Here is a 10,707-nt window from a genome sequence, read left to right on the forward strand (position 1 = left end):
GGCAACGACAAAAGTGTTGTTTAGTAATATATATCTGGAGTAATAAAAAGAAATTGGAAAGATTCTAAAGACGACTCTGCTATAAATAGCTGTGTGGCCTTGAGCAAAGAAGTTCCTCCTCCTGAATCTTAGATTCTTCAACCGTAAAATCAGATTCTAAAACTGAATGCCAGGCTGCAACTGGTTAAAGTTCGTATTTTCCATTTACCTTTCTCGGGAGGCTGTTTCTACGGGATAATTTATTTTTTAATATACTTTCTCTCCTCACTCATCCAGCTCCTAAGCTTTTGTGCTTAAGTCCAAGACAATATAGATAAAAACCTTAATTATTTTTCCTTAGAAAAGGTCATTAAACCCCGAAGTGCTTCAGAATGCTTTTGAGGCCTGAAGATAGATGGAGCAGTGAGTACAAAACTGACCTGGAAAATCGACTTTTCCAGCATTTAGAAATGCAGTCGCTCCTGGGTCACCGACATAGCACACTTCAATAACATTTACAAAAAAAAATTTTTTTGAAGGTGCCACACATCATGAGAAAATCATTTTTCTTCACAATACATCACAGAAAACTTTTATGTAAATGACTTACATGCTGGGAGTATCAAATCCATTGGCATGCTTCAGGCAAATGGGTGTGAAATTCTATTTTGGAAATTTGACCGCAAAAAGAATAGATTCTCAAGCCAAATGATCGGTCCACATGCTTGGGTATGTTTTTGGTCAAGTCTTTTTTTTTCAAGTTTTTTTTATTTGTTTATTTGACAGACAGAGACAGCAAGAGCGGGAACACAAGCAGGGGGAGTGGGAGAGGGAGAAGCAGGTTTCCCACCAAGCAGGGAGCCTGATGCGGGGCTCGACCCCAGGACCCTGGGACCATAACCTGAGCCGGAGGCAGACGCTTAACGACTGAGCCACCCAGGTGCCCCTTTGGTCAAGTCTTAACCTGGATCAGTCCTAAGGCCTTTTCATGAACTGACACCTCAGCCGTCCACTCACACCTGGATGGTTCTGAACACACCAATACCTTGTTCAAGTCCTCAGACCTGTGATCACAAAAAGAGAGGTGGCTGCATGTCTGCCTCCTCGGGCCCTGGCATTTAACATCTTTATATTCCCCACCAATGGGAAACTCAAGTGCCTCAGGACAGATCCCCTTCCCGTCCTGCAACATATCCATCAGCCATTGAAAATGCTGTTAACACATTCTCACATAAATTACTGGTGCAGGAAGCCATCGTCCCAACCCCATTCATCAATAGCTTGATGTACACTGAATAAAAAGGCAGGCTTCCGCTGAAAATGACAAATCAGAACACCTACTTTCATGACCAGATGCAGTTCGCAGAATTTATTCCTCACAGGGATGAAAAGACACCCATCCATCACAAGACCCTTATTCCCCTAAGAGGGCTCCTTTTTTAAGGGAGCAAAGTCCACAGGCCCACAGCAGCAACCTTCTTCAGTTTTGAGAGAAGCAAAAGCATGTTTGGAATTTTTTTTTTTTTTTTTACAAAAACCGATTCTGTCATCATATTTAGGCTTCAAGTGACCTCAGAGGGTCTAGGAAAGCTTTCACACCAGTGAGGCTTCTGAATGAGAAAATAATCTCTGGACAGTTTTTTTTCTCTTCCCTCTTCAAGTGGCTGGAACCCCTTTTGTCAATGGCCTCCCGTGAATGGTGTTGCTAATAAGCCTATTAATGAGCTTCCCCGGCCGAGTGTGAATAGGTAAATAAGCCCCAATCTGTTGAGGTTCAGGGCCGAGGGCAGAAAAGCCAGCAAGAACTAAAGGTGACAGTTTGCACTGAACTACCAGGGCCAGCACCAGGTTTCTGCTGAAAGAGCCTCCAGACAAGGCCACATTCACCACCCCTCCACCCCCCACTGGGGGCCCTTTTCTTCACAATTTTCCCCCCTTTACAAAAATGTCTTGAGTAGCCACCTTTTTTTTTTTTTCAAAAGCCCTCGAGACACCCTTCTTTCTTTCCCTCTAGTAATGATACATCAATGGAAGGAAGAAAAATGAGGACACCAGAACTCCCTTGCCCTATGACTTTCAAGAAACAAATTGTGTCGCTGGCCCAGCGGTGATGGGAGGGGAGGGGAGGGTGGGGTGGGAGCCCTCGCAGCCACGGGCCTTTCTCCTCTAAAGATTCAGAATTTTTTTTTTAATAATTTGTTTTTTAATGGATGGCTGTTCCTTCACCCTATAGAAAAGTTAGATGAATACAGGCTGCTGACGTTAAGTGCTAATGAGCCCTTCTAATGTCGTTCTGAGCTCCCTACAAAACTATGAATCTCATTCTTTAGGCTACATCTCAATAATGTCTGGAGCATAAAAGAAGCATTTGAAAGGCGAAATATAGAAGAGTCCAAGGACTGTGGTTAGCCTGGTTAACTCCTGGGATGAGGGGAGGGGCCTGATCCTCTGACAGTTCCGTCCCACCTTCAGGGAGCTTAGGGCATTTAACTGAAGCAACATCATAAATCCCAGCACCACACATTGAACATCTGCGACGATGCTAAACTTAGAATGGAATCTCAAAGCCAAGACGTCCCTGGGGACAAAGTCCTTCCAGAATTCCTGCCTCGCTTTGAGGCGAAGGGGCTTTGGTTCCAACAGGCAAGGTGCGGCTCTCTTCACTCAATGGCTGTGTGGCCTCGGGCAGGTTACTTAAATTCTCTGGGTTTTCCATTTTCTCAGATAAATGAGCACAATCGTGGTACCTATCTTGTAGTTATTTAATAGGGTCACTAAGAAGATTAAGTGAATGAAAATGTGACAAAACCCGTTTTTATCCAGATACTCCTCATGGTTCTGGAAATGCAATGTTGTCTCCTATGATTATTATTAGCCACTCTTAATATTCCTACCCCCTGGGTCTATTGGAAGGATTCAAGTGTTTCAGTGAAGAGCCTAGAACCAACTGGCCCCACCCGGATATTATTATGGACCTGGTTTTAACAGAGTCTGGAGCCAGGACTTCTGAATTCCCCGTGCCCACCCTCTGCCCCAGCTGAAGGACCTGGTGATGCCTACCCAGAGCCCACCTGAGATGGAATGCCACCTGTGCTGAGTCATACAAATGATTATCCAGATGGAAGGCAACGCAATGCTTATTGGTATTGTTGTTATTTTAGAAGCTATTTTAGCACTGGTGAACAATTCAGCCCCGAAGAAATAATTTTTTTACAAACATGAGAAGCACCTGAATTAAAATTGCCACTGTGTTCTGCTCTCGCAGTTTATCGGATTTCCAAGTGGCTTAAGTGACCTGCATAAGTCTTCCTAAGGAGACCAGACCCAAAGGTGAGGAAGTGTGTGTTAAACCATCATGCTGACACCCCTCATTTGACAGGGGAGGGAAGTGGAGCACAGAGAGGGGAAGTGGTGGGCTCAAGGTCACACCACGGGTTAAGGGCAGGGAAGCCAAAAGTCTGGTCTCCTAATGGGGCTGGGATTCATTCCGGTGGCCACCAGAGCAAGTCAACCATTTTCACCTATCCATGCCACCTGATGGATCCTTCTAGGTGGTTCAACTCAGTGCAGAGTTGAAACATGTTGAATAGAATTCATTGCCTCCCCAAATGTTAATATTTCAAGAGAAACAGTTAATCTACTCACCGTGGGTTCATCCTACTTCTTCAAGTGCTCCAAGAATTTGGTGAGGGTCATTGTTGCTGTCAATGTTTCCAAGAACCTTCAAGTTCAGGTACATAAGATTGTTAGACCTCTTTCACGCACCTACAGTTCATCAGTTGAATTTGCAGTCTTCAAAATAGGGGAAGAGGTAAGGGCCAATGTCTGTGGTTCATAAAATGACTCTTATCAGCGATATAATGAAAACAAATAGAAATGGACAATTCTGAAGAATTGTGTTTGAGAAATTAAGGCTTAAAAATCTGCTACACGTTTGCTATTTAAAACTGGGTAACCAAGTCTGTCACTCAAAAGGCAATGAACAGGCAATTCGACCCCATTCTGGTTCAAGAAAAGCAAAAATTGCTATAAAAGTAGTAGGAGGGGGAATAATTGGGGAAATTTTACTCTGGCCTCAACACTATCCCCTCCACCCCCCCCCCCCCCCCACCCCCCCGCCGGGCTGCAAGTTCCTACCAGGCACCTGCCCATTTGTGAAGGAAAATTGATCGGTCAGTTTGCTGGTTGGCCAAACCAGCCAGATGTAATGTCTACACTGCCCAAAGTCAAAAGGTACCTGGCCAGCCACGTTGTGCAGTAGAAACAGCGCCAGGCCAGGGCATCCCAGACCTGGGTTTTTATCCCAACATTGCCAAGAACCATATGATTCTGGGAAAGTCATTGAACATGACCCCCACCTTGGCCTCACCCTCTTTTGCATAATGTCTCCCCTTAAAAAATAAATGTTTCTAAGAGCTCCAACCCCTACCATCGCTGAACATTCGCTACCTCCAGAGACACTAGAAGTTGCCATTGACCCATCACCAAAGAGCGACCAGGTTTAGAGGAAGACGACATCCTCTTTAAAGTATTTTGAAACCACAGTCTAGGAACCCTGCTGTTGACCCCTGTCTACTGGTAACGGTATCTACCGGGAAAGTCCTCTAATCCCTGGCCCATTGCTGCTTAAGGACAATTTATGGTATGTCATTGCTTGACTACAAGACTCCATGCCTTCCCGACACCCTTGGCCCGCACTCAGTCACCACCTCTGCCACAACAATGGCTCCCAGCAGACTAGAGAGAAAATATGCAGGGGCTTTTGGGGGGGAGTGGGGGGGTGCAATTAGGAAGAGATTAACAACAATGTCCTATTGTCAGCTTTTGCTCCATCCCCGCCCCCTGCCCACCATCACTGCCTACAGCTGTCCTGGCACCATCTGATATGGTAGCCACTAGCCAGTGTGATTATTTCAAGTTAAATTAACTAAAACTAAATAAAACTTACACGTCAGCCCTTCAGGAGCGCCAACCACATTTCACGAGCTCAATAGCCACCCGCAGCTCTGGCTACCAAATTGGGGGGTGCCGGAATGACAAATGGTCACTGGACAGTGACCTGTCTTCCTCTTTTCCTCCGAGGTCTCCTTAGCCAGGGGAGTCCCCAGGAACTGCTTCTGCCTCCCCCAACCCCAACTCCCGTGTATTCTCGCTCGTGTCATGCTACCAGAGGAGTTTAGGGGTGGGAACTCCACTCCTCGGCACGGGAAGAGTGCTGGAGATTCCCAGGAAAGGTCTTCGTTGGACAACTGCAATATTACTGTTGACTGAACGTAAGTGATATGGTGTCTATAGCATCATCTCCTGATTCTGGGGCCTACTCGAAGCAGACCCCGGTCTCAGTGGGGTTTTCTGTGGGTTCTGGTTCTCTCTGGGAGGCCTCCTGCTCCCCCAAGTCCTCAAGAACTCACAGCTGTGCGCTCAGAGCCATGAACCGAGAGGGAGAAAGGCTGGCTGAACCAAGGTGGAGATGCCCTTGGAAAACACCCAGCTGAATGTGACCATGGGCATCAGTTTGGGGGGAGAGGGGTTAATCGGGGACCACTAAATTAGAACACCCAGAAAGCTTAGCCTGCCTCCCCCATCTTGCAGTTGCAGGGCCCGGCTGGCTGCCTGGCCAGCCTCTGGCAGTTTATTACAGGCCCTTTGTGCTCACAGGCCCTCAATAGATACTTGATTGATGGTGATTGTAACTTAGCCTCTTTTGGGGTTTCCCAGTTAAGGCATCCGGGTACATTATTAGCACAGGAGTTTGCACCTTAGTCGATGAGGTATATTTCGAAGTTAGGGAATAGAAGCCATGTTAGGGCAAGGCCAACCCAGCTGTATGGTGCAAGTTAACCTTCCTTGCAATGACCCGATTTCCACAGTGCCTTCCTCCCTCCTTCCCCTTGATTTCTGTGTTTAGTTTGTTACACCATTTCCCCAGAGTGTGTGTCTACTTCGTCCAAACGTGAAAAGAAGTTCACTTTAATAAACCAAAGGGGAGAAAAATGATGCTGCCAGGATCCTGGTAAACTCCGGGAAGGAGACGGAGAATACAGAGCAGGACGCATCGTAAAACCACAAACCCAGTAACCCTTTTAGAGTCCCAGAGCTCTTATATTTTGTCCCCAAGCTGGGGAGAAAGGCCATCAAGGGAGGAGCGATTTCTTTAACAGATTTCTAAGAGCAGCGTTGAGCAAAAATTAACTCCTTCGCGGGGGCCAGATGCCGGGGGAGCAGGTGGCTCCGGGTGAAGGAGGCCAAGGTCCCCAGGGCTCCCTTTGTTCTCGCGGCTCTGCGCAGGTACGCGCGCGGCGGGCGCCAGCGCCCCCGTGTGGCCGCGGGCGTCCGGAGAGGCGCACGGTGGATGCGGGGGCGCTCGGCGCCGCCGGGAAGGGGCTGCGGGGCTGGACGAGTGATGCGGCCGGGAGGCCCGGCGCGGAGGAGGGGCGATCCGTCTGCACCAGACCTCACCCAGAACTCGTTCGGGCTGTGCAGGTGTTGAGCGATCAATGTCTGCGTGTCTGCGGCAGGAATCCGGGTGCTTGCTGAAGCACCGCCGGGAGGGGATCCTGCAGCGACGTGGGGTGGCAACTGTCTCCACCACCCGGCCCTGGCCTGGCCTGAAGCTATCTCCGGCTGCCTCTCTGTCCGCAGCTTGGGGCGGCATCTCTCCACCTGGATCCTCAAGCCAGAGAGCTACGTTTCCCGGCTTCAACTTCTGTCCCCGTTTGAGCTTCCGGCCCCAGTCTCCACCAGCGCCACCGCCCTCCAGGCTGAGCATTGCCAGCTCCCCTCCCACCAAGGCCAGTCCATGCCGAGATCTGGGCTGTCTTTTGAAAGCCATGCACCCCCATCCTTTTTGGCTTTTTCCCTAGTATCACTGAAGCTGCCCTGGCTCTCTGTGGACGGTCATTCAGGATCCTCGGGCGGCTTCTGTCTCTCATCTCTCTTCCTCGCCAGCCACTCTGCCCAGAGGTGGGGACCACTGCCCTGCTCCTCCATCAGGTCGCTCAGAGCCTTAGTGGCTCCCCGTTTGCAGGGAGCATGGCAACTGCCCTCTTGGCACAGAGAGGGTGCGTGGTGGCTGAGAGTTATTGCGTTATTATGTTCGGAACAACTGTGACCATGGCCTTTAATGAATTATCACATATTGATTACAAGGACCCTGTGAGGTGGATACCACTATGACCCCAACTTTACAAATTGGGCAGTGGAAACACTGAGAGCTTGCCCAAGGTCGTAGGGTCATGAGGGAGGGAGCCTGACTTCGGAGCCTCACTTCTGCTGCCCCTATCGGTGAGCAGGTGGTGTGGGCCCGGTGGGGGAGGGGCCCGGGTGGCGCAGCTGGGGAGGCCTGGGAATGTAGGCCAATGGGGCCCATTCTTCTGATCCTCCCAGAGAAGTTGGCTATCCCATCCAGATTATGGTAATCGTTGCAATTTTTATTTTTTTAAAGATTTTATTTATTTATTTATTTGACAGGAACACAGAGAGAAAGCACAAGCAGTGGGGGTTGCAGAGGGAGAGGGAGAAGCAGACTCCCCGCTGAGCAGGGAGCCCAATGCAGGACTCGATCCCAGGACCCTCGGATCATGACCTGAGCCGAAGGCTGACGCTTAACCGACTCAGCCAACCAGGCGCCCCTAATTGTCTCGATTTTTAGACATTAGCTCCTTTGTTGGGTGGGCCTGTGGGTCTGCGGGTCATATCCTCAGCTGTCTGGAAGGGGCTAAGAACATGGGATCTGTAGGCCAGTTCTGCCTGCAAAGGGCCTCATGTCTGCCCCTTCTCACCACATCTTCCTCTCTAAATTGGAGTAATACTTGCTTAACGTGCTTACCAGAGTTTTTGTGGATTGAATGGAAAGCTTCACATAAGTTGCTGGGTTCACTGCAAACGATCAGTGTGTGTTACCTAATTTTACTATTTCCCGACTAGAGGCATTCAGACCTCCCTCTTTGTAGCCCTGTCCTAACCCTGGCCTTACTTCCCCCTGTTTATCTCTGTTGTGTGACTCTGGGCAAGTTACTCGGCCTTTCTGACTCTCTGTGTCCTTATTTGTAGGTTGGGAATATTGGATGTAACCATATTGCAGATTCACCTCTAAGAGTCTTGATTCCAGCAGAAGCTGGAGCTGTTGAGGGCAGAGCGTTTGCTCACTTTCTTCTAAAGGTCTTCTCGATATCACGCAGATTCGTTCCAGAGTTAGATCATCATGACAATGGGCAGATTCTGCATTTATCCAACTGAAGCATTATTTTGTCCCATCCTCTTTTTCTTTGTAAAAAGCCCTCCGTGTGCTTCAAAAGACATATGGTCGCCTTGTCCCCTCCAAATAAGACAAGATACCACTTCAGAACACTGCTGGTTTGGGGTACCAAATTTATCTAATAAAAATGCAAGACACCCAGTTAAAGTAGAATTTCAGATAAACACAGGCACCTTTTTTTTTAGTAGAAGCATTCCCCAATATTGTATGAACAAATATTCCATGAGACATACTTAACATTAAAAATGACTGTTTTTCTGAAATTCAGATTGAACTTTGTGTTCTATATTTTCTATGGCAACCTGATACTGGGTAGAAGCCACTCGCACAGGTTGACTGGTTGGGACAAGTCCAAGAGAGGTGGGCATTCTTCCCAGAGACCACTGGGAATTACCTGCCTTTTGCTTCCATCCTGGGCTCACACTGGAAAAGTCCCCATTAGATATAAGGGGGTCAGGTCTGATCAGAAACATAATGCTTTCCCTGGGCTTGGTTTCTGGGGCCATTGTATGGTAGACTTGTGCCTATTTTGAAGTGATTAATTTATATATTGAGAGAGCTATTTGTATATTTGGTGTTAATGATAATAATCTTATAGAAAGCCCTGTTTCCTCTTTTATTTTTTTAAATTAAAGAGATCTTTTTTAAGGTTTTATTTTTAAGTAATCTCTACACCCAACGTGGGGTTCAAACTCACAACCCTGAAATCAAGAGTCGCACGCTCTCCCGACTGAGCCAGCCAGGCAGCCCGCCATGTTTCCTCTTGAGTGAAGTAGTATCCAGGGTGTTGACTGTGGTATGAGGATGCTGTGGTGTTTGGTAATCAAGTGTGTATACGAAATGTGTGGCTGTGGTCAGTTCCCTGGGGCAGAGTCTTGCCACAGTGGACAATCTCCATGAGACCCCAAACATTTAAGGCACCAGTTTCACCATGAGCCAGAGAGAGGGGCTATTACTGGCAGGTCCTCAGCCACCAGCCTCTGGTGGCTGCCGTCTCAAGAAATCCTGGCTACCATCCATTTTTCAGAACCCAGTGACCATGTCACCAAGGAATGGTGCTTCACTGGCCATCCTGGGTCTTGCCTTCCTGCTCAGGGTTAGTGTGGATCCAGGAGGACTAGGCCACAAAGCCTGGGATGACAGCCTCCCACCACTGTGGGTTCTCACCTGGTCTCAGCTATCCTATGGGGAGTTAGTTTACAGGGAAAATGGAACTTTGGTCCAGGATGGAGGCAGACAACCTTTCTGCTACAAATGCACCCTCACACACTTGGCACATTTTTCTGGCTGCCTTCCAGCACCAGCCCCTGCCACTCTACCTGGTTCTGGTGGTCAGGGCCGGCCCTCTGCTCCAGCCTGCAGGGTTCCCAGCAACTTCTCCTGACCCCGTCCCTGTCAGCCATCTGCGGTGGGTCCCACCCCTCTACCAGCCTGGGGATCACGAGTGTCCCTGCTTACCCACCCTGCCTCCCACCAGCCCCTGTCATGTCTCTGTCTCTGGACTCACTTTACCTGTCATCCACCTTTGCCACAAATTTCTTCAGCTTCCAACAGGTAAGTCGTGGACATTGGTTTCAGTCAGAGCTGGGTCCCCGTGCCTGCTTCTCCACTGAGCCTCCATCTGAACTTGGGCAAGGTGACTAACCTCTCTATGCTCCATCTGTTTTATAGATGGTACATGGGTGTCCTAGGGCTGCCAGAACACGTGACCATAAACTTAGTGGCTTGAAACAACACACATTTCTCAGGTCACAGTTCTGTAAGGTCAGAGGTCTGGGGAGAGCTCAGTCGAAATCGAGGCATCGGCGGAGCTGTGTTTCTTTCTGGAGACTCTAGGGGAAGAACCTGCTCCGGGCGCGTTCGGGTTGTTGGCAGAAGGCAGTTCCTTGTGGCTGCAGAGCTCAGGTCCTATTTCCTGGCCTGACCGGCAGTCGGGAGCCTCTCTCAGTGCCCAGCCTCCATGTTCAGGGCCTGCAACCACATGTCCAGCCCCTGTTGCCCCCTGAGTCTCTGTGACTTCACCCTCTGCTGTGTCTCTTCTGCTCCAGCTGGAGGGCACTGTCTGCTTTCGGGGGTTGCGCGACCAGGTTGGGTCCACCCAGGCATTTGCCCTATTTTAACCTCAGTAGCTCTAATGTCATCCGCAAGTCCTTTCACCAGATTCTGGGGATTAGAGAATGGACATTGTGGGGCGGGGGCCATTATTTGCCAACCACAGGTGGGGTGATGACGTGAAACCAGGCGTACTGGTCTCCTAGGGCTGCTATAACCAAGTGCCACAAACCAGGTGACTTGTCTCACAGTTCTGGTGTCTAGAAGCCCCAAACCAAGGTGTCAGCCAGGCCATGCCCCCTCTGAAACCTTAGAGGAGAATCCTCCCTCTCTTCTCCTGGCTCCTGGTGGTGGCTCACAGGAGTCCTGGGCTTGCGGTTCTGCCTCTGTCTCAAGTCAGCCTTCTCCCTGCATGTCTG

The sequence above is a fragment of the Phoca vitulina genome, unplaced genomic scaffold (genome assembly GCF_004348235.1).
Source record: "Phoca vitulina isolate PV1807 unplaced genomic scaffold, GSC_HSeal_1.0 scaffold28, whole genome shotgun sequence".
Taxonomy (NCBI): Eukaryota; Metazoa; Chordata; class Mammalia; order Carnivora; family Phocidae; genus Phoca; species Phoca vitulina.